This window comes from Camelus dromedarius, chromosome 18 (genome assembly GCF_036321535.1).
Source record: "Camelus dromedarius isolate mCamDro1 chromosome 18, mCamDro1.pat, whole genome shotgun sequence".
Taxonomy (NCBI): Eukaryota; Metazoa; Chordata; class Mammalia; order Artiodactyla; family Camelidae; genus Camelus; species Camelus dromedarius.
The window spans coordinates 26,097,696-26,123,674 of record NC_087453.1 but is presented as its reverse complement, the minus strand read 5'-3'; the positions used below and the strand labels follow the sequence as shown (position 1 = coordinate 26,123,674).

At 41.5% G+C, this 25,979-nt stretch overlaps 1 long non-coding RNA gene across 3 annotated transcripts in view; it reads right to left on the bottom strand.

Annotated features, from left to right (window-relative positions):
- Nucleotides 1-25,979, bottom strand: part of LOC116147412 (uncharacterized) — a 387,098-nt gene that overhangs the window by 276,760 nt on the left and 84,359 nt on the right. The window lies entirely within an intron of this gene.

Here is a 25,979-nt window from a genome sequence, read left to right as displayed (position 1 = left end):
GCAAAGTCTTCACGTGGTCTGTCAAGAAGCCCTGAGATCACATGGGAAGAGAGAGGGACCCTGCTGAACCCAGCCCTCCAGACATCCCTGCCAAGGCACAGGTGTGTCAGTGGAGCCATCTCGGACCTTCCAGGAAGACCAGCCACTGGCTGGATTCCACAAAGTGATTCTGCTCAACACCACATGGAGCTAAAGAATCACTCTGGTGGGTCCACTCCAATGCCTGACCCACAAAAATCACAAGATAATCATAAAATAAATGTTATTTCACTAAGTTTTGGTACAGTTTGTTATGTTGCCATAGATAACTGGAATATTTACCTTTAATCATATCCTTCACCTCCACCAAGAGACGGTTTTAATTCCTTTAGTCAAAGTGGCAGGATTACTTAATGGAGAAATTAACTTTTTTCTTGTAGGCTTGTTAGAGTGAGAAATCAATGGTATTTTTTCCTCACAAATCGCTCCATCCCACCCCACAAAAATAAGAGTGGTTAAGGGGACAAAACCAGGCTTCACGTCCTGAAAGTCTATGGTATCCCTTGCTTAGAGAATAAAGAGACTTTTGTTTCCATTAAAAGGTGGAGATTCTCCCCCCCTCCCTTGAACCTTGTCTGTCTTTATGCCAGCACCATACTGTTTTGATTATGTATCTTTGTAATATTTTGAAATCTTAAGAGTGAGGTATCTAGCTTTTTCCTTCTTTCTCAAGATAGTTTTGGTTATTCAGGATCCTCTGTGATCCCATATAAATTTGAGAATTGTTTTTCCTATTTCAGTTTAAAAAAAAAAAGCCACTGGGATTTTGATAGGATTGATTCAGTTTGTTGAGCACTGAGCGTAGAATGGACATTTTAACAAAACTAAGTCTTCCTATCCATGAACATGAGATGTCTTTTCATTTATTTGTGTAATCTTTAGTTTCTTTAAGCACTGCTTTATAGTTTTCAGTATACAAGTCTTTCACCTTTATAGTTAAGTATATTCTTATATACAATCTCTATTACAAATCGGATTGTTTTCTTAATTTCCTTTGCAGATGATACATTGTTAGTTGCTATAAAAATGCAACTGACTTTCGTATTTTGATTTTGTATCCTGCAACTCGAAGAAATCATTTATTAGTTCTAACAGCTTTTTTTCTTTTCAGAATTTCTATGGTTTTCTACATTTAAGATCATGTAATCTGTGAGGAGATAATTTTACTTCCTTTTTTCCAATTCAAATGCATTTTATTTCTTTTTCTTCCCTAGCTGCACTGGCCGGTTCTTCCAATATTATGTTGGACAGAAGTGGCAAGAGTAGACATCCTTGTCTTACTCCCGATCTTAGAGGAAAAGCTCTCAGTTTTCCACCAATGATTACAATGTTAGCTGTGGGCTTTTCATATATTGGCCTCTTTGTTTTAAATTGTCTCTGAGTTCCTTGCTTTGTCCTACTTGTGGACACCTGGAATCATGAAAAGTGGTAGACTTTGATTAATGCTTACATTCAACTACACTCACAAGGTTCAGTTCTAAGACCTTTCTAGTTTTCCAGTTTGGACCTTTTCTCAGTAAACATGAAACAGAAGAATTCCAATTCCCTTATCCTCGTCTTTAAAAATGTTTTTGAAAAAATATGATATTTAAGTATGCCACATTTTTTACAGCCCTCTCTTATCACAAGTACACAAAAGGACACATTAAAAGAGATTCTACCTAAATTGGCATTAAGTTTGTCCTGGCACCATTTGCTTCCTGGGAGCTGGTATATTTGTTATGCACCTCAGAAGACTAGGCTAATTGTTGACCTAACAATAGTGCAGCTGCAAGCTGAAAAAACACTCAGGTCCCCACAGGACAGCTTAAAAAAAAAAGTGTATCACTTGCAGCAGGCAAAGTGACTAAATTCAGCCCCATGAGCAAAATCAAGAATCTGACCCATTTTTCCCAGGGAAAAAAAAAGCTTTTCTTTATGCATGAACTATGTCTGCAGTTTAATGGACAAATAGGATTAATCTGATTCCCTGAATACAGCAACATTAATAAACAGAAACTAATAACAAAAAACTAACACACAAAGAAAAAAAAAAACTGGTTGATTAATTCTATGGCAAAGACTCATCTTTGTCCACAAATCTCATGACTTGGGATCCACATTACCTTGAAATGCACTATCCAACACAACATGGAGCTATTAAGCCTTGAAATATGACTGGTACGACTGAGAAACTGAGTTTTCATTTTTATTTTAATTTATTTAAATGAAAATTTTAAAACTATGATCAACTCAATTCTTGGAAAACTTTTTATTATATTTAGAATAACCTGGTATGTGAATCTACTTTTCAACCATAAGTTTTATAAACTCAAAGCACAGATCACATATTTCTGATATAAATTTAGGGCCCAAATTGAAATGTACTCTAAGTAGGAAAATCTCACCAATTCCATAGATTTAGTGTGACAAGGAGATGTAAAAAATCTTATTAATATTTTTGAAATGATAATATTTGGGACATACTAAATTAAATAAAATATATAGTTGAAATTAATTTTACCAATTTCTTTTTACTTTTTTAAAATGTGGCTACTAGAAAATTTTAAATTACATGTGTGACTTGCATTGTATTTCTATTAGACAGCCTTGACCTACAGAATTTCCTTAACTCAACAATTCACTTTTGGGAGGGGAATCCAGTCAAAGAATAAAAAATTCTATGACTTGTTTTTTACTGTCTAAACAGGTGTCAATTGCAGTTTTTTACTCAAATTTTTATCTGTGCCTGACATGCTCCAAGTACTGTGTTATTTACTAAGGAGCAGAAGTAAAAATCACAACCCCAGCCTTCCAGGATCTTAGAGTCTGGTGAGGTAATGAGCAAATAAATTCAAAACTTGGAACCATGTGATGAGTTAGGAAAGATGTACCCTGGAGGACATGGAAATGCAGAAAAGAATCATATGACTTGGCCAGCGGGAGAAGACATCTCGGAGACAAGGAGCATTCAACCAGGATTTGTTTGTGCTGAGTGTTCACTGCCTCCTCTTGTACTGACAGTTTATGCACAGAGTTGATGTTATATGCATGTCACAGAGCTATGCTTTGTTGATGACTCCTCCCCAAATGGATTCGTATCTTCTTGAACATGCAATTTGTTCAAATATAATGAAGAGATGGGAGCATGCACTGGGGCAGCCTGGAGTTTCAATTCGGGTTTGTTGTCTCGGAAACTCAGTGTGTTCTCTGCTCTTAGGGAGGTATTTTCCCTTAGTGTTCAGAATCCTCTGCTTAAGGGAAAGCAGATCATTCCAGAAAGCAAGAAAGCACAAAGACTATCAAAGCAATATCAGAAAGACTCAAGAGACAATTTGAAAAGGTACTTGCTGACCAAAGTTGGAACCATTTGAATAGCAGTAAGGAAGCAGGCAACCTGGGTTGTTATAAAATGAAGTTAATAATAATGGTAGAATGGTAGTCCTCTTATATAAAAGTCAGCTGTTGCTACATAACAAAGAAACACAAAAATCTCAGTGGCACATAACAGGCATTTACTTCTTACCCATGCGTCTGCAGGTTGGCTTGGGTTGAGCTGATCTAGGCTGCACTCAGCTGCACTTGGCTTCAGGTCAAAGCTTGTTTTAGGTCTACTCCATATTTCTCACCCTCTTGGGAAAAAGACTGGGGCTGGGAGGTAGGGATGTTCTTTGGCGAAAGTGCAAAAGGAAGGCCATCAGGCCAATTCCATCTTAAACCTCACATTAGTTAATATCCCATTGACCAAACAAGCAAAATGGCCAAGTGTAAAATCAAGGCACTGGGGAACCCACTCTGCCCACCATGAGACCATGGCAAGGATACCATGTAAATGAATATTACTACCGAGGACTGAAGATTTGGGACCAATAGCCTGTGCAATGACCTAAATACTCATAGCTGTATATGGGCAGGAAGCATAGCATGCCAGTCAGTGGAATGTCTGATGATCATTCATTCTACCTGCATCTTCAGAAAGCAATTTTCTAACATCAAGTCTGTCTTTATTCTAGTCTACCCTGTAAGTTTCCCCTAGGTGTTCATTCTTTGTCTTGCATGTCCATTAGTAATATGCCTATCATTGCACTTGGCATTATCTTTTTCAAAAGTCACATCCCAAATCTGAAAGAATGTAAGGATGGAAGCACCAGGAGAGGAGAGAAGCTCTGTGTGCGCGCATTGTTGTTCTTACTGAAAGGCGCCAAGGAGACTAGAAGAGTATTTAGATTTGGATTGCATTCTAGCTGGTCGCCCGAGTTAGAGGTTCTTGCACATGTCTGGGCAACATCAGGATACGCCAACATAAGGTCTCAGGAGATTCTGGGAGGAAGAAGAGCATGCAACCTCACAGTGAAATCTGAATGAGTCCTGGGCATTTCTAGAGAACTCTGTGGCTTATTTCTGTTCTCCCTTTCTTCCATCAGGGAGGAAAACTTTCCTACCAAACACACTCACAGACACCCCTCGGGCTAACACTAGGAAAACTGCAGAGACAAGGCTTTGTTGACACGAGAAGCTGTGATGTAGTAAGCCAAAATCGCTGCCTGCTGGGTCGAGACAACAAGGCAGTGTGAAGGGGCTGTATTTAGACAAGCACTTGAGCCCACCAAGGGTAAGAAAAACCTACCACTGTCAGCCGGCCCTGGAGATGCACCCGACTTCCCAAACAACAGTATCCCCCAGTGCAGCCCAACAGAAATGTTGATTTAAATTATTCGTGCTAATGTGAGTGTGGGATATGGTGATGTGATTCTTGGCCTGCTGACAGGAAGCTGTGAATGATGTGGTAATGGTATATATATATCTCCCAGCCTGGATGCCCGAGAAGAAAGGCAGGACTGTGAAATCACAGCAGGACCCTGCCGTGTGCTGCCCTGCTGAGTGCGACAGACACACACAGGGCTGTGTCCAGGTCTGTCCGGGGAGGTAGCCAGACAAGCCCCAGGAGTCCACAAAAATCCGCAAGCTCCTCGCAGAAAATTGGGTGGAGAATATCAAGCAGAGAGAAATCTCAGCACTTTAGATTTTAATTACAAGTGACAGAAAATTGCTAGATAGATAAGGCCTTGTTGGGGTCCCCAGTGAAGCTTGAAAAATGGCTATACATGTAGGTTCCCATGTTTGCCACTAACTTCCTGTGTGACCTGCCTTCAGGGTCCCCATCTTGACACTAGAGTGGGTGATTCTGAGATGCTTAGTTCCACGAAATCAAAAAGAAAAGAAATTGTTTATGGAGTTTGAAAAGAAAATGATGGCTCCAAAAATTTGGTCAATAATCTCAGAATGGTCATAACATGAAGAGTGTGCTTTTTTAAAAATTTAGTCTGGAAAATACAATACAACGACCCCTCAACATGCTCATAATTTCCATCATGAGAGATCGGAAGTGGTTCACTACAGACAAGGAAGTAACTGAGAATGGAGTTAAAGGCCTTTAAAAATCATTTTAAAAAATCTTTAAAAGTCTCATCTGCTTGGGAGATGACATGGCATTTAGAGGTCATGCCCTATATGGCATTTCTTTCTTTTTGTTTTCAGTCACATGGTCCTTTGGGCATAGATTCCCCCTGTCCCAGTGTTACCAAACTATAACATATGAAGAGATGGCATGATTTTGTAAACAAGGGCTTGATTTTCTAATTTCTACACAAGGAATATAGTGTGATATTGATCTCACCCACAGTCACAACGTGAATCTTCAAGTGGGCTCCAGATAACACACAGAGATGCGCTGCTCCATCCTCACACACACAGCGAGAATGCCCCCTTGCCCTCGCACCCACCCCCGCACAACCAGGACAGTGCGCGTGCTGGACACTGGGTGACATCCACGCTGCTCATTCTGCTACTTTCAACATCACATTAAATGTCTTCTGAACACCCCTGCTGTGGGATGGGTTTAATCTGAATCCCATACACAGCCTATGATTTGGAGGCAACCCCCAGCCTTTCTATTCCTGGTTTTAGGCTGGTGACACAAGGAAGATGGCTTTGTCATACAGCACAAGAATATTCTGTTTTGATGTTTAAGTCTGACGCATCCAACCCTCAGCACCTTTTCACTAAGTGTGGTTCTTTCCACTCCCTTCCAAACCTCACAATTGATCTCAACCCCAGTGGTAATTCGGTAGGTGTAAGGCCTGGGAAAGAAACAGTCCCTCAAAATTGGCTTGTACAGAAGAAGGAGGGAATCACCATGTTGATCTGGAAAAATTTCTTAAACTATTTAAGTGCCCATGAAAAACCCCCTTCCGTCTCCCACACCTGGGGTCCCAGAAAGTCTGTACAAGAAACATAACAAAAACACGTGCTATCGCCCTGGTGTTTTCTTAACGCATACATTCAGTTAGGGGATTAGTGGAGGAAAAAAACTGTATGAAACTGAATCAGATTTTATAGTAAGGTGGTAAAAAGCAAATCCATTGGGACTGAATTAACTCTGGCAAATTACAGAAGAAAAAAAAATCAGGTAAGTCGTTTTAAATTTATACCCGAGCAAACAAATTAATTTTGTTGTGATTCCAGACCACTTTTTGCCCTCATCTGAAGGAAAGAAGTAGCTCATTTTTACAGCCTGGGATGTAACAACTGCTGGTCTTTATGCTCTCGATAATTCCTTGAGGTTGCTTTGTTTTTGTTTTTGTTTTTGTTTTTTTTAACTCTAAAAATGTTTGAAATTAAACTACACCCTCATTAGCTGGAAACCTTAAATTGGTAGCAAGGACCAGCTTCTCTCCTAGAAACGTTTTTTTTCCTAACATCTCACCCCAGCGGCTCCTCCCCACATGACCAGGCTCATTCGATCCCATAAAGACGGGCACCCACAGCTGAATTTGAGTCCAGACACCATATTTTGGGGAATGACTAAAAATACCAGCCCACCTATTTTTAGCAGGGAGAATAAACATTATCTGTGTGTTTCTTTGGCTCCCAGGAGATTGTTTTTAGTCACAGAATTGAATACCCCTCCTTCCCGCCATGGATTATTTTTAAAATGCGGGCTCAGAAATAACCCACATACACAGCATCGAAGGCCTGAATGTCCTCAAAACTAGAAACATACTGTCCAGAATCAAAGCTAATACATTAAGTGTGCAATCAACAAAGGTCAGAGGCCTGGAGAATCGACGTATTTTTACTGAAGACTTGCCAAACTCTGACACTGTGCTAAGGACCAACACTTTGGGGTAGAAAAAAGCAGACACTCATAATCTATAAAATGACCTGGGTGAGAAGTTGTCATGGGAATCAGGGGTGAACAGGGCATGAACTGATAGGGTGGACTAGATGGGAAGGACTATTCAGAGGCGAGGGAAGAGCCTTCATTAATTTGGTCAATTTGGGGAAATTCAGAGAAAGTTAAAGTTCATGCCTCTTCTACCGCTTTTTAAACTGTTGGCGCTCCCATGTCAAAGACTGCAGATATTGGTGATAAGAAAAGAATGTATGCCCGGCACTCCCCTTAGAGGGGTCCCTACCCCAGACCCCAGGTTTTAGAGGGTCCCACTCTGGATCTTGTCCAGTGAAATCTTCTCAATAGGACAGAATCCATGAGGCCAAGGGGATGTGCTCACGGGGAGCCCACACTTATCCTGTTATAGGTTGAAAAGTGTCCTCCGAAAATCTGTCTGTTGAAGTCCTTATCTCCAGCACCCCAGCACTCAATCTTATTTGGAAATAGGGTCTCTGCTGATGTGATCAAGTTGGGATGAGGTCCTTAGGATGGGCCCTAAGCAAACATGACTGGTGTTCTTGTAAAAAGTGGGTATTTGGACACAGACATGAACACAGGGAGAATGGATTTTGAGGATGAAGGCAGAGGTCAAGGTAACACATCTACAAACTAAGAATTGCCAAAGATTCCCAGCAAACCTGCAAAGGCTAGGAGCTGGGGGAGAGGATGCAACAGAGTCTCTCTCACAGCCTTCAGAAACAAGCAGCCCTTGCTGACACCTAAATCTTAGACCTTCAGCCTCGAGAACTGTGAGATAATATATGTCTGTGGTTTAAGCCACCCAGTGTGGGGTCCTCTGTTAGAGCAGCCCTAGCAATCTGACACCCCTCCTTCTAGACTGCACCCCAGTCCCCAAGCCCCGAGAATCTCCCAAGCCCCCTTCCAGGGCCTTCACTGGCCAAGCCCACCCTCCTGCAGGCAGCATGTGCGACTTAATACATGCCCCTCTGGGTCCAAGAGGTGGCCAGAGGACAGCTGGTGTATGTGGCATACACACCGGCTTGCATGTGAGAGGCCTCTACTGGTGCAGGAGCTCAAGGTGGGAAAGAAAGGGCTGAAGGCTGGATGCTGAAGGCCCAGGGCTGAGGTCAGCTGTCCTCAGCCAGCACAATTTAACAGAGAATCCAAGGATTTTAAGCAGTCTAAATTTAAACCTTGCCTTCCAGATAAAGATGAAGATACATCTGTCAAGATAGGAAGCTAAATTATGTTCATTTGTAATGGTTTGTTAGCTTGATTTCTAGCTTTCAAAGTTGGAGCACATGGGCCTCTTCTTGGCCTGAGTCTCACAAAGGGAGGTTAGGGGAGGGCGGGCCTATTGATTTCAGACCAAGATGCTCTAGTCCACTCCCTCAATCTGAAATACCCCCACAGGGCATCAGCCTTACATTTGGAAATGCAATCACTGTACATCTAAGGGTAAACCCTGTGCCCTCCTGTCTGATGAAATTTTATTTGCTTTGCCAAAAAAGACATGTTGAACACAGAGCCTAAAAATAAAAATTCTTTAGCTAAAATTTCCCACCAGACCTGATTTTTTTTAAGCACTTTATAAATGAAAAAGGAAAAATGTTTTGGGAAGGCCTGATGTTAGACAGCAAAGCAGTCTGGGTGCATCTAGCTTCACTGAAGCTCAATGCATCCGCATTCAGTGAATTTCAGGCCAGGTCACTTACCCTCCATCTCAGAGGCCTGCCCCCAGCTCGCACGGAGATCTGCCAGGCCAAGACCATTTGCAGGAAATCATGTTAGAGGATGTAGTATAAATATAGATTAACTGATACCATGGCTTGAGATCTTAAAATTTGGAGGAAATTGAATATCTGGGACCTACAAATCTAAGCACATAATGGTGCCAATTGGCTCATATTTTCAAGGGATTGGAACCTGATTGCAGGAGATGTATAACTAAAACAGAAGTATTTTTTTTAAAGGAGTCTCTTAAGAAAATTACAGAAGTCAGGATAGTTAAGCCAATGGCTAAATCAGGTCATAGTGACCCACAAGGGTATGCATAAAAGGAAAATTACACAGCCACAGTAACCTGGGCCACAGTCACAGTTTTTTGTGGGTTGCACACGCTGGGGCAACATGCAGAGAACACAACTGAGAATGTTCTGGGTATAATACAGGCGGAAAAAACGGCTTTCTAGAAATATTTTGAGGCTCACCTGGGAGACCCCAATTAGCATTGCAACAAGAGACCTGGCTCTGTTAACAGATAAATAAAATAATCCAAGTTCAGGACAAAATTATGTAGAAATTGATGCTAGGGTCCCAAGTCCATTAGATTTATTTCTGCCTCTTTTTTTTTTCCAAAAAAGAAAAAGAAAACTTGTTTCCTGACCTAGTGCTCAGCCCATGAACAGTCTGTCCAGTTGCCTTGGAAAGCAGGAAACAGTTAATAAAAAAAGCAAGCAGGCCAGTTCATAAAAATGGGCAACAGACTCCAACACCTCATATTCTCACTACTTTCCCTTATAAAATAATAGAAAAAGCATCATAAAATCAATATTAACTTATTTAAGTAGCTATAAAAGAGCTCTCTGGTCATTTGGTCCAACTATAAAATTATCTCACCATCTCAGTAAACTGTCGATCCTTTGAGAGCATCTACCATTGCTGTCTATTAATCCTTAACGATAAATACTTTGATTACAACTGGCATATCTTTCTTAAGGTTGGAGAGGAGTTTTAAAGCAAACATATCAGGTATTGCAATGGAATACTTTCAGAGTTACCAAAAGTTACTCAATATATTCATGCAAACACACAGTGAAACAGCAATAAAACGCAAACACCTTTTCCCAAATAAAACACCACACAGGCCCGACGCAGTATCTAGAAACTACCTGCCCCAAACGTTCTTGTATTTTCTTGACATATTTGAAATATTAAATCACGGGTTCCCTTGCAGGATGATTTTTAGGTTAAAGAATACAGCAAGTAGATGATTTCTCAGCTTTTATGTTTTATTTTTGTTTAGAGTGGTAGCTCTCAGCCTCCTCTAGCTGGCTTGTACTGCCAAGATTTTTTTCTACCTATGTACAGTCCCTAAATCACACTCCCTTAATTTTGCAGACGCATGTTAGGAATTTCCATCAGACCTCATGGTCTCTGCTTCTCTGAACAACTGGCTTGTTTCTTATATTGTGGACACTGTCATTGCTGAGGACTGATGGTGTTTCTCTCTTTGCCTTGGCCACCAGGGAACCTGTTCATCTCCCTTACCCCTGCTAGACAATTTTTCTACCCTTATTTCCTCCCTTACTCCAATTACGTTCGTTCATTTTATATTAAAATTGCATGATTTTTGCCTTAACTTCTTTATATAAAAAGATAGTCCATATTTCTTTGTCTTCTACTTCCTTAAAACTATTACATGAAATTATTTTCTTTAAGTTCTGTCTCTTCCCCTCAACTTGGGGCAGATTTTTTTTCAGGAAACCCTTCTAGAAAACCTGACTCAAGTATCTTTAAAAATATTACCTTAACTGCTTCACCCTCGTGTTAAATAAGGACTTACAAACACATATCCCCAACAGGTAGCTAGACCTCTAGGCTGTTAGGGTTAGTTCTGTGTATTTTATCTCATTCTTCCATATTTCTTTTTAGTTACAGTATATATTTTATTTCTCCTGGGGGAGGTAAAGCTCCTGGAGATTGGAGATTGTACTTATACGACCACCGCTTGCTGCTCAACAACCTCCTAATTCCTAGGTGGTTCCCCATTGCCTAGAAGTCCATCGTGCACACCATTAGTTTTTAATTGTAATAGTTTAGATAAGATAAGTTATGCTGCAGTAACAAAACAAACAAACAAAAAAATCTCAGCGGCTGTTCACACCAAAAAGCTTATCACTCAAACAAAATAAACTTCAAGTCCAGGTGACCCTCCAGGGCAATCATCCTCCATACGGTACCTCAGCCATCCATTCTGCTTTGATTTCTGAGGGAAAGCCATCATTAACATGAAGGTGTGTCCATGATCAGAAAGACAGAGGAGAAGAGAAACAGGAGAAGTGCAGACGGACTGAAAGCGATATACTTCACTTACACTCATATTTTGTTGGCCAGAACAAGTCACCTGGCCCTGCCTAACTGCAAGGGACTGGGAACCTAGTCTACTGCATGCCCAGCCCAGGGAAGAAAGGAGAACCAGATGTTAGCAAGCCCGAGTGACATCGACTGCACGTGCCCACTTTAAAAAACGAAAAAGAAAAGTCAAGTTGCTAACTTGTCACAAAGACTCAGGAATAAACTCAAGTTTCTACTAGATGAAGTTATTTTAAGTGATTAAACCCAGTAATGTGTCAGCCATTATAAGACATGTATTATAAAATCAAGCCGATTCATCCAAACAAAAATGACCACTTCAACCAGTCATTTAATGATCACCAACTGTATGTGAAAGGTAATGGTAAATACAGTATACCATTTGAAATGACAAGCTTATTGGAAAACAATCGAAATGCCCATCTATTGTCAGTCTCAGGAACAAGAATGAGGTGAAACTGGAAGGTCGGATCATTCCCTCAGACTTGGAAGCCATCAAATACATAAAGATTCTAAATAATCAGTCATTCAGTATAGACACGATGGATGTGTGCCCAGAAACATGGATGACTTGAAGTTATCAGAAACATGTTTTCTGAAACACTTAAAATCTAGAAGGTAAATGAAAACCAAAAGGTAGAGACTCATGCAACAGATGTTCAGAGAAAAAAAAGCTATTAAATACCTATACTGAACACAGTGTCTCCAAAGCCCATCCCACACTGTCCAGAATTCACTTTCTGTTAATGGCAGCAAAGTCCATCCCTCCCTCTCCTTTGACCCCCACCCAAAGTTTTCCCAAGTGTTCATGTCAACTCTTAACTTCTCAGAGTCTCCTCACTCAAACTCTGCTTCCCTCTTGCCTAACCCATTGCCGCCGTCCCCTGCTTTGATACCACCTCATCCAACTCAACTTATACGTGGAGCGAAAGCAGGCACCTCCACACTCTGGTTGAATCACCCTCCTCCAAAACCTTTGCTGGCTTTCCACGGGCTCAGCGAGAGTCCAACACCTTTCCACTTAAGCAAGCAAAGCCCTTGCAGCTCAGCTTCTCTCTCCAGCTTTATCTGTAAGTCCTCCTCCAATGAGCATTTTGCTCTAAATAAATGAGACAATTCATGGTTCCCTAAATATACTTTAAGCTTCATATTTTCAAATTCCATCAGGTCAGAAAAAAATCCATTAGTTCATTTAAAGTTTTCACAAAAAAAGAAAAGCTGGCTCCTAGTGTAACTTAACCAAAGTTATAAAACTACTCTATTCGATTTGTAGGACACAACAACTTAACTCTTTGTTTTAGGCTTACTACCTTTAATGTTTCAAGTAATTGTTCAGAGTTATTTCCTCCTCAATATGAAGAACACTTCAAGATGCAAGATGTTTTCTTCTAGAATAAAAAATACAAAAAACAAATTTAAAAAATCTAGACTTTACTTTTTTGATTTTCTAGTCTTCATTCTTAGGATTATAAAAATAATACAAACGTTTCAAAAACTTCAACCATTATAGAAATACATAACCTTAATAAGGAGTATTTATTAAGTGCCAGGTAGTGTGCTAAATGCTTTATGTGAATTATGTAATTTAATCCTCACAACAATCTTCTGAGATAAGAATTATGATTATTTGCATTTTTATAGCTAAAGAAACTGAGGTTTGAGGAGGTTAACAAAGACCAGAGTCAAAAAACAAGTGGTACAGCTGTGATTTGACCAAGCCACATTCCCAGGAATCAAAACCCTCTTATAATCCTGCCCTCAGATTAAAATTATATCCTCAGTTAAAATCTTCTACTTGGGCTTCAGAGAGTAAATAAAATACAATGAACTCCCTCCAGTAAAGACACTGACCTATCAAACAAAGAACTAGAAAGTCCCTGGCTCACTCAACTCTACACAACGGTTGAATCTTTGAGAAGCACCTACAGCACCACCTGTCCAGTATCTCCTCTCCCCAATGCTGACTCCCTGACCTGACATCCCTCTTATGGTTTAAGGTATTGCTCTCTCCCTCAGATGAGAGTACTTTCCAAATGTCATCTGTTCATATTACCATTAATATAAGTAAACATATTGCCTGGAACGAGTAACACAAATAAATACTAAACCACCATAAACCATATTTCACAAATAATTTCAGGCCGTTACTGGACACCAAACAAAAACCCAGTGTCATGAGCAGCAAAAAGAAGGAAAATGGACAATGCCCCTCTGTAAGATACGCTCCCTGTACCTTCAAAGTGCCAAGGGGAGAAAAAAGATGCATAAACTCACTTTTTATCTTCTTTAGTGTCTTTGGATTGGAAAGAAAGAAGATTGATAAGACAGGTAAACATGCAGCCACCTCTAGCTGGAAAGGCTGCTTTGTGCAAAGTACAGAGAACATCCCCTAGACCCTCCAGACTCTTACCACCTGCCAATATACTGTCATTGTGATCATATCAATCTGTGACGCCTGCATGTGAACGGCACCCTCTGGGCTTGTCCCAAGGACAATTCACACAATTTATATAGAGCCTACAAGATAATTTGAAATAATCCGAGCATAAGATCCAGAAGGATAAGCTAATTAAAGACACACAATACATTAATCCAAATGAGAGCAGGACAAGCATCTCTTACACAAAAAGGCAGCAGCCAGCGTGTCTGTCCACGTGAACTGGGGACAAAGCAAAACGAAGACTTCGGGTGCAGCATGAAAAGATCAAGCCACAGAGAGGAAGAACTGCCTAACAGGAGTGATAGAAACACTCTAGGTTGCTTAAGATAACATAGCACCTCCTCTTGGGGACTCAGAAACATATATTCATTTGCACGTGTATACCTGCCCCGGAGCACACATTCACAATTCTCCCTCAATTTTGAGAAGGAATACCAGACCTTTTTTGGCGGACACAATTTCTACACTAGGATAAAGATTAACAGATTGGAGCCAAAAAACCTAGGTACGCATCCCAGCTGCACCCCTGACTTACCAGTGGAGGGTTTAGCCAATCCACTAAGTTTATTTAAGTCTCAGATTATACATCATCCCCAGGCCCCCGCCCCATAGGAGGCTCCCTTATAAAACACCTAAAGTATCTTTCCCACCATTTCCCCCGTAAATGCTATCTCAGTCCACTTACTAGTCTCCTTCCCATCACTTACCACAACTTTCACTTTTTATTTGTCTATTTACTCATTTTATTTTCTGTCATCCCCATTAGAACATTAGAAGCATGAGCGAATTTGTGTGTATTAGTCACACTCGTGGATACTCCTAGCACCCAGAGCACCGCCCAGTATATGGTAGCTGCTCAACCGTTGGCGAATCCACGAGCCTTTTTCCTCATCTATAGATCAGAGGTTTGCTGTGTCTGTTGTGAGGAGCACAACGTAAAAGAAGCAGCTGGCTTCTGCATTGCTAAGTCTGTCCCAGAGTGCCTGCTGTCGTAAGACATGATGCCTCCACTTCCCCCAGCTACCAGTCATTGTCCGCAGCAGCATCAGGAAGAGCCTTGAAAGCAGGACAGCCTGGTGTTTGCAACCGTTGATCCATCAATCCCTAGCAATGTCTCCGTTTTTTGTCTCATCACTATTTTGTGTCATAATTCACTGTCACTGGGGGAGGGTGGGGCAGGCAGTCTGGACCGAGAGCTTCACACTTCCCTCACAATCATCCTTCACACAGCCTTCTCTTCGCACAACACCCAGAGCAATAGTGAGCTGAAGGTAATTTTCATCATTTCTTTGTGAAGCTCCTTGGAGACCAAATCACAGCAATCAGACCTGGAATAGCTAATTTTCCCTATCAATATGGCCAGGCCATGGTGCACAACTGTTCGGTCAAACACCAGTCTAGGTGTTTTGTAGATGTAACTAACATTTACCATCAGTAGACCTTAAGTAAAGCAGATTACCCTCCATAATGGGGGTGGGTCTCATCCCATCAACTGAGGACCTTGAGAGAAGAGACCGAGGTTTCCCAGAGAAGGAATTCTGCCCCAAGACTGTAACACAGAAATCATGCCACGGTTTCCAGCCAGCTCGCCTGCCCTGTGAATCTTGGACTTGCCAAACCCCACAGTCACATGAGCCAACTCCTTAAAATAAATCTCTCTCATCTCCATATACATAAGTATATATATTTATATGTATATATGTATTTATATAAATTATATGTGAAAGCTTGCTTATCTGTGTTTTTATTTCTGGGGTTACAATCCATTACTTTCATCAGATTCTCAGCATGATATTCCCAAAAATCATACACACACACACACACACACACACACACACATATATATATATATACATAGAGAGAGAGAGAGAGAGAGAGAGGGAACCAATACTATATAAGCTATATACATACATATTTTATCTTGTGTGTGTGTGTGTATATATACATATATATACACACATTATATATATATTTATATATATATGCACACACACATAAATAAAAACATTAGAGCATTTCTCAGAACTTGTGATTTTTACATGAAAAGAAATCTACCTTTTTCATAGCGGTGAAAAGCTGTTTTTTCAATCCTATCTCAAGGAAACAGTCAAGAACATGAGGGTACCCAATGAAGGGAATGGCCCTTGAGGGTGACCTGTTACAAGTGCCTTCTGGCCTCCTCAGAATCACTTAACCTAGGCCACCCCTCCGTAATTCAGAGAAAATTGAAACCACAGTTTAGAACCTCAAAAAAGTTCATGGAGTGGGGAGTGCAGAGCAACCTGGAGTTCTGACGCAAATGGAAAAGGCTGTTTTCCGCCCCCGGTTACCCCTCTGGGCCCTTTTCTCCACCTGGAAAAAAAATAATGGTACATGATTGAACAGAATAAGCGCCTCTCCCTCACTCTCGAATTCATTTTTTTAAAGAATCTCTTTTCTAAAAATACAAGGAATTCTATGAATCTTTCTTTCTGCTTCTGAAATATTTTCTACAGAATCTCTCTAGTCCTTGCAAAGCGGTGATTATGAATGACTAAACAGTCTTGCATATATTTCTGGAATACTTGGAAATGCCTCTGTTATTTTTGGAAATGTGTGCTTGTTCAGGTTATTCCAGCAATAGGCAGCTCCTGAAAAAATTCTTTCGTGATAAAAAGCCTGTAGCTCCACCTACTGCTTCCTCAAAGATGACAAGCGGGGCCTCGGCAAGAAAAAATAAAAATCAGGATCGTGTGAAAACAGCTTTATCTTCCACATAAAGTTCATCTATTTAACTGTTTCAGGTAAGAGTTAGTTAACACGTTTCACAACTGACAACACAAATGCACGCAGCCCGTACGTCACGCATCACAAGCAGGAACTAAAGCAGGCAGGGAGTAAATTGTTTGAGTATTTTGAAACACCTGTCAAAGTCGTTGCCAACATCTGCTGAGAAGCAAGATGAACTGGGGAAGTCCTTGGGGAACACATCACTCTGGGGAAAGCACTACCTTGAAGACACAGGCAAAGTAATCACAAACATGAGGCCAGGTTGTATCACTGCATCTAGCTTCGCCTGGATTTGAAGAAAATGGTGACATGGGACCCAAAGGCAGCAGAGAAGTGAGGGAATCCAAGTCTCTAGATGGATGTTCCTGGTGAAAGGGTCCAGCCTTCCGCTGCCTGGTCCTTCCTCGTGGCTCACTCCACCGGATCTGGGCCAAGAAACAATTTCCGATGGAACTAATTCTTTTGTTTTGACTTTTTCCACTGCTACCAAACCCTCCAAATCAACTCCTCTACATTACAGCAAACCTTCCTGTCTAAATTCTAGAGCCTCAACTGCAAGAGATCATGCTTTGCTTCTCTCAATAGGCGATTAAGAAACGCCAACTAGGAAACAGCTTTATTCTTCCTGTGAGTCTCAGATGCTTTTCAGGTAAAACCCAATGTCTCTCTACCACAGCTAAACAGAAATGCATATTTCCCATTTTCCATTTTCCATAGTGAACTGTAACCAAACTAGGACAGACAACTGGGAAGAACACTGAGAATTACCAAGTCAGGCATTATCGTTAAATCTAGAAAGGTTGGTTTATTTTTCTGTTTCGTTAATCAGAATCAGCTGTTTAAAAGTATGTATAGCTTTGGTTTCATGGTCATGAAATATCTTGTAATTATATCATCAATAACATTTGATTTTGCACCTTTACATTCTGGGGTGCATTTTTTGTTTTTTATGGGGTTATTTTGACACCTATTTAAAAATAATTATTATTAACTATTACTTTTTTAAAGTTGGAATGAACCTACCTTTAAGATGTTCAGAAACACCCACCCTCTACCAAACAGCAATCACTCCTGTCAGAAAGTATCATTTAACTAACCAAAACCCTTCGTGCCCCGGCCCTTTCAGTCTTATCCTCAGTGTAACTGTCCAGCAACGAACCTTAATAGCCTGTGTTGGAAAAAAAGAAAAATTCAGATTCTTGAATCCTGTGAGACTTTGGCTTATTCAGCAAATATTCACTCTCTTTCTCATTCCTCTGTGGCAGAAGTTTACTTCCCTGCCCTAGTGACTTTGGTTTGCCATACAACTTGCCTTGACCAATGGGATGTTAACAGGACACAAACAGAGGTCTTAGGTAAGCTTCTAGTTTGGTTTGGGCTCCTACACTCCTGGGACAGCTGTGAGAAAATCATGCCCTGGGTAGGCATGCCTCTTTAGCCTGAGCCTTCATAAAAAAATACGTATCGAGCAGATCTGAACCCAACTCCCAGCCTGGATCTAACACTGTGGTAGAGTAACTCACCTGAGCCCACTTCAGACCAACTAAACACCACAGCTCCCCTGCAGACCCATGAGCATGAGAATTAATGGCTGTGGTATATCATTGAGTTTGGGGACGGTTTTGTTTGTCACACAGCATTGCTATAGCATCGCTGACTAATACAAATACCATATTAAAGTCCTTCTCTACTATCTCCTCCAGATTAAACAACCTCAGTTTTATATCACCCTATCCTAAGGCCCTATTTTAAAATTATTCCATTATCTTGTTCTCTCCTTTCTTTTTTGTCTAGATAAGAAACTTCAGCTCTCCTGTGTGACTTAAGGAACACCTTTCCTCCAGGAAACCTGTGGAAGATCCTAGTCAGCCTGGCTTGGAGGCACTTGTTTGGACTTATGGTGTGACCACCCAAAAGAAGATTACATACAATAAAAATCTAAACAAATGGCAAAGTGGACAGAATAAAATGACCTGCAAAATGGACTCTCTCCCCAAAATGTATACTCTTACAAATAAATTTTAAACAGTCTTTTCAACTTTGATGACAACAAATCTAGAAGGAAATAAAGTAAGCACCCCTCTGCTCAAGGCCAGCTTCAGGGGCACAAGATCTGTGCAGTCACACAGGGCCCTCACCTGGTTTACTGCTCTGTTCTCACTGTCTTGAAATTAGTGTTTTAAGAAGGAGCTCCTCAATTTTATTTTGCACTGGGCCCCACATTATGTATGCAGCCCATTCTGATTCCACCTATAAGATCATTCCTAGCTTCCAGCCTGCTCCTTCATTTCCTCTGCTAAGGCTTTTGTGCAGGCCCTCACCTCCTCTGCCTTGGATACTTGCAAGAGTTCCTAATTAATTTGCTTTCCTTCTTTCTCTTGCTTCCCTTCTCTCCCCTTACCTCCTTACCTCATCCTGTGTTACTGCCCCAGATTTCCTTGTCCTTCCCTGTCTTTGCTCATCCCTCTGCCTGGAATGTCCTTCCCTTTAATTCTCTCATCTCTGAAAGCACTAGACCAGATCTGACTCCTGTAGTCTTCCTTGGTCTTTTTCCTACCCCATACAAATTCTTAACTCCTCATTTGGATAGCATCTGAATATCCCTTTTTTTTTTTTTCTTACTCATTGAGTCTTTTTTTTTTTTAAGTCTTTCTGTTTTTGTTTGTTTGTTGGAGGGAAGCTAATAAGGTTTATTTATCTATTTATTTTTAATGGAGGTACTTGGGATTGAACCCAGGACCTCATACATGCTAAGCATACACTCTACCACTGAGCTATACCCTTCCCCCTGGAATATCCTTTTCTTTTAAAGTATAGTTGATGTACGATATTATATAACTTACAGGTGTATAATATAGTGATTCACAATTTTTAAAGGTTATACTCCATGTATAGTTATTATAAAACAGTGGCTATGTTCCCTGTGCTGGATAATATATCCTTGTAGCTCATTTTATACATGGTAGTTTGTACTTCTTAATCCCTTACCCCCATCTTGCCCCCTCTCCCATCACTCTCCCCATTGGTAACCACTAGTTCTTTGTCTATATCTGTGAATCTCTTTCTTTTTTGTTACAGTCACTAGTTTGTTGTATTTTTCAAATTCCACATATAAGTAATATCATGCGGTATTTGTCTTTCTCTGTCTGACTTATTTCACTTAGCAACATACCCTCCAAGTCCATCCATGTGAACACACTTCTATGATAACACTTAATCTAAGTATCACAATGGCTTATTCACTACTTTCCAGACAAACTGTACTTCCAGAGTCAGGAATCATATCCTATTCTTTCCGCCCTCAGCTCCATGACTAGCACACAGAGGCACCAACAGCAGGCATTCAAGAGATCACTGAATTTGAACTGTCACTTAAGGAATGAGGAAACTTAGACCCAAAGTCACCCAGGGAGTTAATGGCAAAGCCAGGATTCAATCTCGGGCCAGCTGATTCTTGGTTCAATACACCATGTTGTCTTCTTCTGGTGAATTTTTTTCCAATAAAATATCAGTCATTTCCCCACCAATCCATGAAGCAACACAACCTTTTGTGCTTATCCAGGATAAGCAATACTATGCCCCTCCTAGAAATTCCTCCAAAATACAGGTTGTTCATCCTGGGTGAGCACTTGGAGATTGTTACTCCAATTCTTCAGTTCACCGCAGAGAAAGAAGAAATGAAAGCCATGAAGAGACTCTCCCTGGTAACATTTAGTCACCAAGTGTGCTGAGTCTCAGGCCAGTGCTAATTCCACTGATCACATCGTCTTGTAATTAGAGACAAGAATCCAGATTAACACACTTGATCACGGCAAATAAGTGTATTGGTTCCCTAACAGCTGCCATTGGCCTAATTTGTTTCTCCCTTGGGCTGAGCAGAGGACCATCTGAGACGTACACAGGGCCACGAAGACTTTCAGCGTTCATCACCACCACCATGCAGGTTCCATCCAAGCACATTCGGGTCCCACTGTGCTCAAACACAGCTGGAGAAGCCTCTGCACCCACTCCTGCTCTACACACCCTCCCAGACATAACACCATGTCTGGACTCACGTGATTTCTCCATCCGGAAAAACCAGTTCTAAGGGAAAAGGTTCGTACTAATAAAAGCTGAAAGGGGATTCCCTAAGTACCTCCAAATAGTCAGTGGATGTTTTTTTAGAGAATAATTACTGCCTCTTTTTCAACAGCTCTGAATAGAAAATGAGCAAATTATTCCAACTCCAACCCAAGGAACCCAAAGTAGACATGAGGAAGAGAAAGGAGGGGGGACACAGGGAGGGAGGCTGGAAACAGATTTCTGGTAACACAAACCCTTTAGAAAAGGACAGATTAAAATTCTACCAATCAACAGAGGGTTAAGCAAAGCAAAAAATATTCCCAATAGCCTCACCGGCAACTTTGGAAACACCTTAAAAAGAAGTGATGTCTGTTGGTCTCTGGAATTTGTTCTAAGAGAAAGTTTGGGATTACAGTGGCTGATTGAGGGCATGTAATCTGGGAAGAAGAACTGAACTGGGGGCCAGTGCTCTTGGTCTGCTGATGCCTGCTTCCTCCTAGTCCCTTGTTGTGGGCACGTTCCATGTGCAATAAGAGAAAGACAACTGAGCCATGGATCAGAAGGTTTGTCTGAAACACGTCATCCCTCAGCACTTTCATGTCTTTATCTGAAATATGTGGGTAAGGAAGGAGCAAGGGCTTTACTTATGGGCAGATCAGTTCAAATCCCAGCTCAGCCACTTCTCACAATGCCATTTAATGTCTCTTGAGTTTCATTTTCTTCTTCTCTAAGATGGAAAGCGTATCATCTATCTTACGAGAATTTTCTGAGAATTCAAATGACTCCAAGGTACAATCTCTCCACTATAATCAATTACAAAAAAAATTTTTTTCATATATTCCTTCCCACCTTCTCCAACACAGAGTTTTTGGGAGAACACAATCTACAAGCCTGATGTGTAAGCATCATATAATCAATATTAATTTTCTTTTCCCTCCACTCCCACCCCACCATCATTATAATGAGGGTTTTGTAATAGCTAGTTCCCTTCTAATCCCTTCTAATTCCTTAATTCTACCAATAAATTCTCTGCTTCACCACTTTGCTTTATCTGTATATCTTTAGATCCAGCAGAGTAAGCAATTTAGCACAGTTATTTAATTAGTATTTGTAGCATTAAGTTTTCCCTGTATAAATCAGGTTCAAGGTAAGGCGCATGCTCTCTGTTTCTAGAACTGTACACTAAAGGAAGTGAGCCGGCTTCCTAACTCACTGGGAGGTTATGAGAGGGACGTACATCCGGCAGAACAGGGCTCACCGCCACAGAGAAGCCCACCCCTCACACCCTGCCCCGCTTCACCTGGGGAGCATCTTCATGACATCAGATGACTGCTTTCTAGAATTCAGCAGCAATCTCAACTTGTTGCATTTTAAAAGCGCCATATCAGTGTGCTATTTTTAGACATCACCCACAGCTCAAAGGGAGCCATCAAGGATCTCCTTTTGAACCCATATTTGATTATTGGCCAAATTTCCATATCCTGTTCTAGGCCATGTCAAAAACATATGTTTTGATGAAAGGGTGATCAAGAAAGTGCTCTCACATTATAGAGGAAATGGGTTCTGTTTAATATGAATTACTGGCACTAGAAACCCTTGTTTCGAAGCTGAAGGTGCAATCACCAGCATCTGCACCAAACCCAGTAAGACAGGCTGGGCCTTGCTGACCACAGACCACAGGACTCAGTTCTGGGAAGGACTGCCCTAAAATGCGGGACTGGTGAAATTCCAGGAGAGGGTCTCTATCACCCAAGTTTGGCATATATCACCCACCAGATACGAAAACAGACAAGGAAATTCACAGAGAGGCTACACTCCATCCCGTGTGGGGGCCCTCTTGACCCCAGTAAGTCTGCAGTAAGATGACTCTCAGATGTACTTCCTCCTTTGCCATCTGTCTTCTCCCTCTGCCTCCTTCTTCAAGGATTAAATACTGATTTTGAGTCACTTCAAAAAAATGGAAGAATTCATCCTCCCTCCTGTCCAATTTCTACCCTTATTATTGTAAGTCGACCTATAGTTTTGACTTATTGTCTGATATCTGTATATTTATGTTAATAGTATAAAAATGCATCTACAGTATATACAGCACTAAGAAGTTCAACATGTCATCTTGCTATAAAGGAGCCAACAGGCCCGTAGAGGACCTATGACCTAAACAGGAATAAGTACTAAGCAATGAGACAAAAGTTAGTGTCCTCGGAGTGTAGAATTGAGAGGCAAGAAAGATGATTTCCAGCTGGGTCGATCGGTAAAGGAATGGCCCATGAACAGGTCCTTGAAGGATTTAGTAGGTGATGATTGCTGGGGGAAGGGCTTTGTAGGTAGCAGGAATGGAAGAAGAAAAGAAGCATCCTAGAAACCAAAAGCAAGACATGAACTTGACCATCAAAGAAATTCCAACCAAACCCCTTCTGTAATGAGTGAGATTGTAGACAAATGCATAAAACCACTTGAAAAGCAAGGTCCCCAGGCTTAACATAATCTAAAGTGTTAAATGGCACTGTGCACAGTGAGTTGGGATGAAGATACCTAGCAGAGTTGGGTAACGAACTGGACACCAAAGAACAGACTCGGTTTGGTGCAGGCAACAGAGAAGGTATTCCAGGTAAGTAAAACAACTGATCTAAGATGCCACCTCTACAGACACCCTCCTTCCATCTTCCCAAACACATTCCTTCATCAATATTCAGAGGTGCTTGTATATCATGAGCCTCCTGCTGGCTTTTATGGTATTGTGGAGATGACATTAAGTACGCACAGAAATAATTAGAATTTAATTGCAATTGTGATAAATACAGTGAAGAAAAAGTACAGGGTATTTTGGGCATCTGTACATGGAATGCAAAACTTTCCTGCCTCTTAGAGGTCACTTTGCAAATTCCGAACAGGTGCCAGCATATCCCATTTTCTCCAAAGCAAGTGCCTGGCCAATGGCATCTTCTCACAGTGCTCTGAGGCTCTGTGGACCTCCTATGTGGGTTCTCTGGTCCCCTTTGCCTTGTGATCACCAGAAATGGCACTGCCAGTTTATCTCCAGCACCTGCCGCACCAGGTGGGTGTCTGCCGTGGGAGCTGTCGGTGCCGTGCCCAGATCCCCTGTACCCACTAGGTGTCCGCATCTCCCAGCTGCTGTCAGTGTTGGCAGCTCAGAGCTCACAGCTCACAGCTGCTCTCATCTGAGGAAAAGCATCCTCAGCTGACGGGACCTGCGTCACCAGGAAATACCTACAGGTTGCCTGCCACACATGCGAGCACATGTGCACGTGGGGCAGCCCCTCAGTGGCTGACAGACACAGGGTCTGAAGCACAAGCCTCTAGCCACCAGGGAGACAACCCTGTGGTGCCATTCATGCTCCAGAGCCCTCCACGGGATCAGGCTGAGGGGAGACGCCAGACCAGCTGACATCTCTGCCCAGCTTCTCCCTCGGCCCCATCCAGCTTCCCTCACTCTTCTCAGGTTCCCCCAAGACCTCTCCCTCAATAAATAACTTCCTCAGGAACCCTCAATTCCAACCCTGCTCTTAGGAAACCCACCTACAACTCTGTCCATTTCTGGATGCTCAGGTGCCTTCCAGATGCAAATTTCCACCCTTTTGATTTCTCCTCCAATGCTCTGCTTAAGGTGCCAGAAAGCAGAGACATCAGGAGACCAGCTGCCAAACAAGGAAGAGAAAGGAACGAAAGGTCCTGAGCTAATCAGTCCCTGAAATAAATCCTAGTTAGTAACACGGCCAGACACATTCTATAGGAATTCTCACTCTTAGAGGCTTCTCATCCGATAAAGCATTTTAAACATTTTTATGTCCCTCATAACATGTTTTCCCCATTATAAAAGTTTTTAATACGCTGAGAGCACTTTATTGAGGTATGATTTACAGGTAGTAGCAAGCACAAACCTTGAGACCATACCTTAATGAATTCCGCAGTTTAATTCATATAAATATCACCCAGATCAGGACATAGCACTTTTTCTGCACCCCAGAACGTTCTCCAGTTGCCCTTGCCTTTAAACCACTCCCCATCAGAGGCAACTTCTGTTCTGATTTCTGCCACTATAACAAGTTTTCATATAAATGGAATCACACAGTACGCACTCTTTCCTACCTGGCTATTTTTATTTAACAAAATTTTTTTTAATCTCCATCCATACAGCTGTGTGTGTCAGCATGTCCCTTTTTATTGCTGAGTTGTATTCCATTGAATGTACACGCCACAATTTGTTTTTCTCCATTCTCCCATTGATGGGTGTATGTGTTGTTTCCAAGGTTTGGCAATTCTGAGTAAGTCTGCTAAGAATCTCCTTGCATACCCTGTGCTGGAAGGATTTGTAATTAGCTATAGAAAGTCTATATAGTGAATTCTCCTTTCCCATCATGCAGTTAGGAAGCAATAAAGCTATTCCACTGGGGCTGCGGGGAGTCAGGAGGTAATAAATCTGCAGACTAAGATTATGAAAAGGAGATTAGTGGTAGCTGTGATACCCAGGAGTCAGGAAAGCAGGGTTTCAAAGGCTGGCACAGAGCGGGTGTTCCAGCCTAATGCTCCCTCACATGTAGGGTCTTCATGTATTTGATCTCAGCAAGGAATCAACAGCTAGATGTGTTTGTTCATCCACACTGAACAGATTAGCAAAGCTTGGTCCTTCCTCTAGAACTGCATGGGGCCATCAGACCCAGCTCACCGCAGAGTCAGACTCAAATGCATGCTCAGTCCAACATGAAATCCTGACATGAACCTCCTAGGGACAGGCCCCACTTAAGGGATTTATTTTCCAGTGGGGGAAATTCTCAAAATCCCATATGAGGTTCTACACAGCCAAGTCTAAACTCACTCCTTACTTTACTCACTTCTTGACAGCTAGCTTCCACGTATGGAGTATCTTGTGTTTGTCTGGAATTGTAAAGGCAGTGACTTCACAAAAACTCAGTCTTTTAACCTTCACAGTACCCTAAAAACTAGGTCCTATTATTATTCCCATCTTACAATTGGAGAAACAGGCAAAGGGAGGTTAAATAATTTGCCCAAATTATGCAGCCACCAGAATCATGCTGCTGTATCCGTTGGCGTGTTCCACATCATTCTTAGCACTAAACCACGCACAAATGGGCGCTCTATAGAGCAGCAAATATATTTATCTAGAGGCCATGGCCTCAAGAATACAGTATACAGCTAAGACAAGGGAAGAAAGGGAAAAACAGTCCACGGGCTTTCCAGGATCCTGAGAAGCTGGATGCAGACATACTACAGTATGTCCGAGTCTTTAAGACACTGGAGACCCCAGGACAGGGAGGCAGCCCTGTTGCTCCTGAGGTTGGCTGAAGAACCAGGAAGGTCCTGAATGCCATAAACAGTTCCTATTTGGGGCATAGTTTGCAGCAAGTTTTCCCTGGGCAGCAA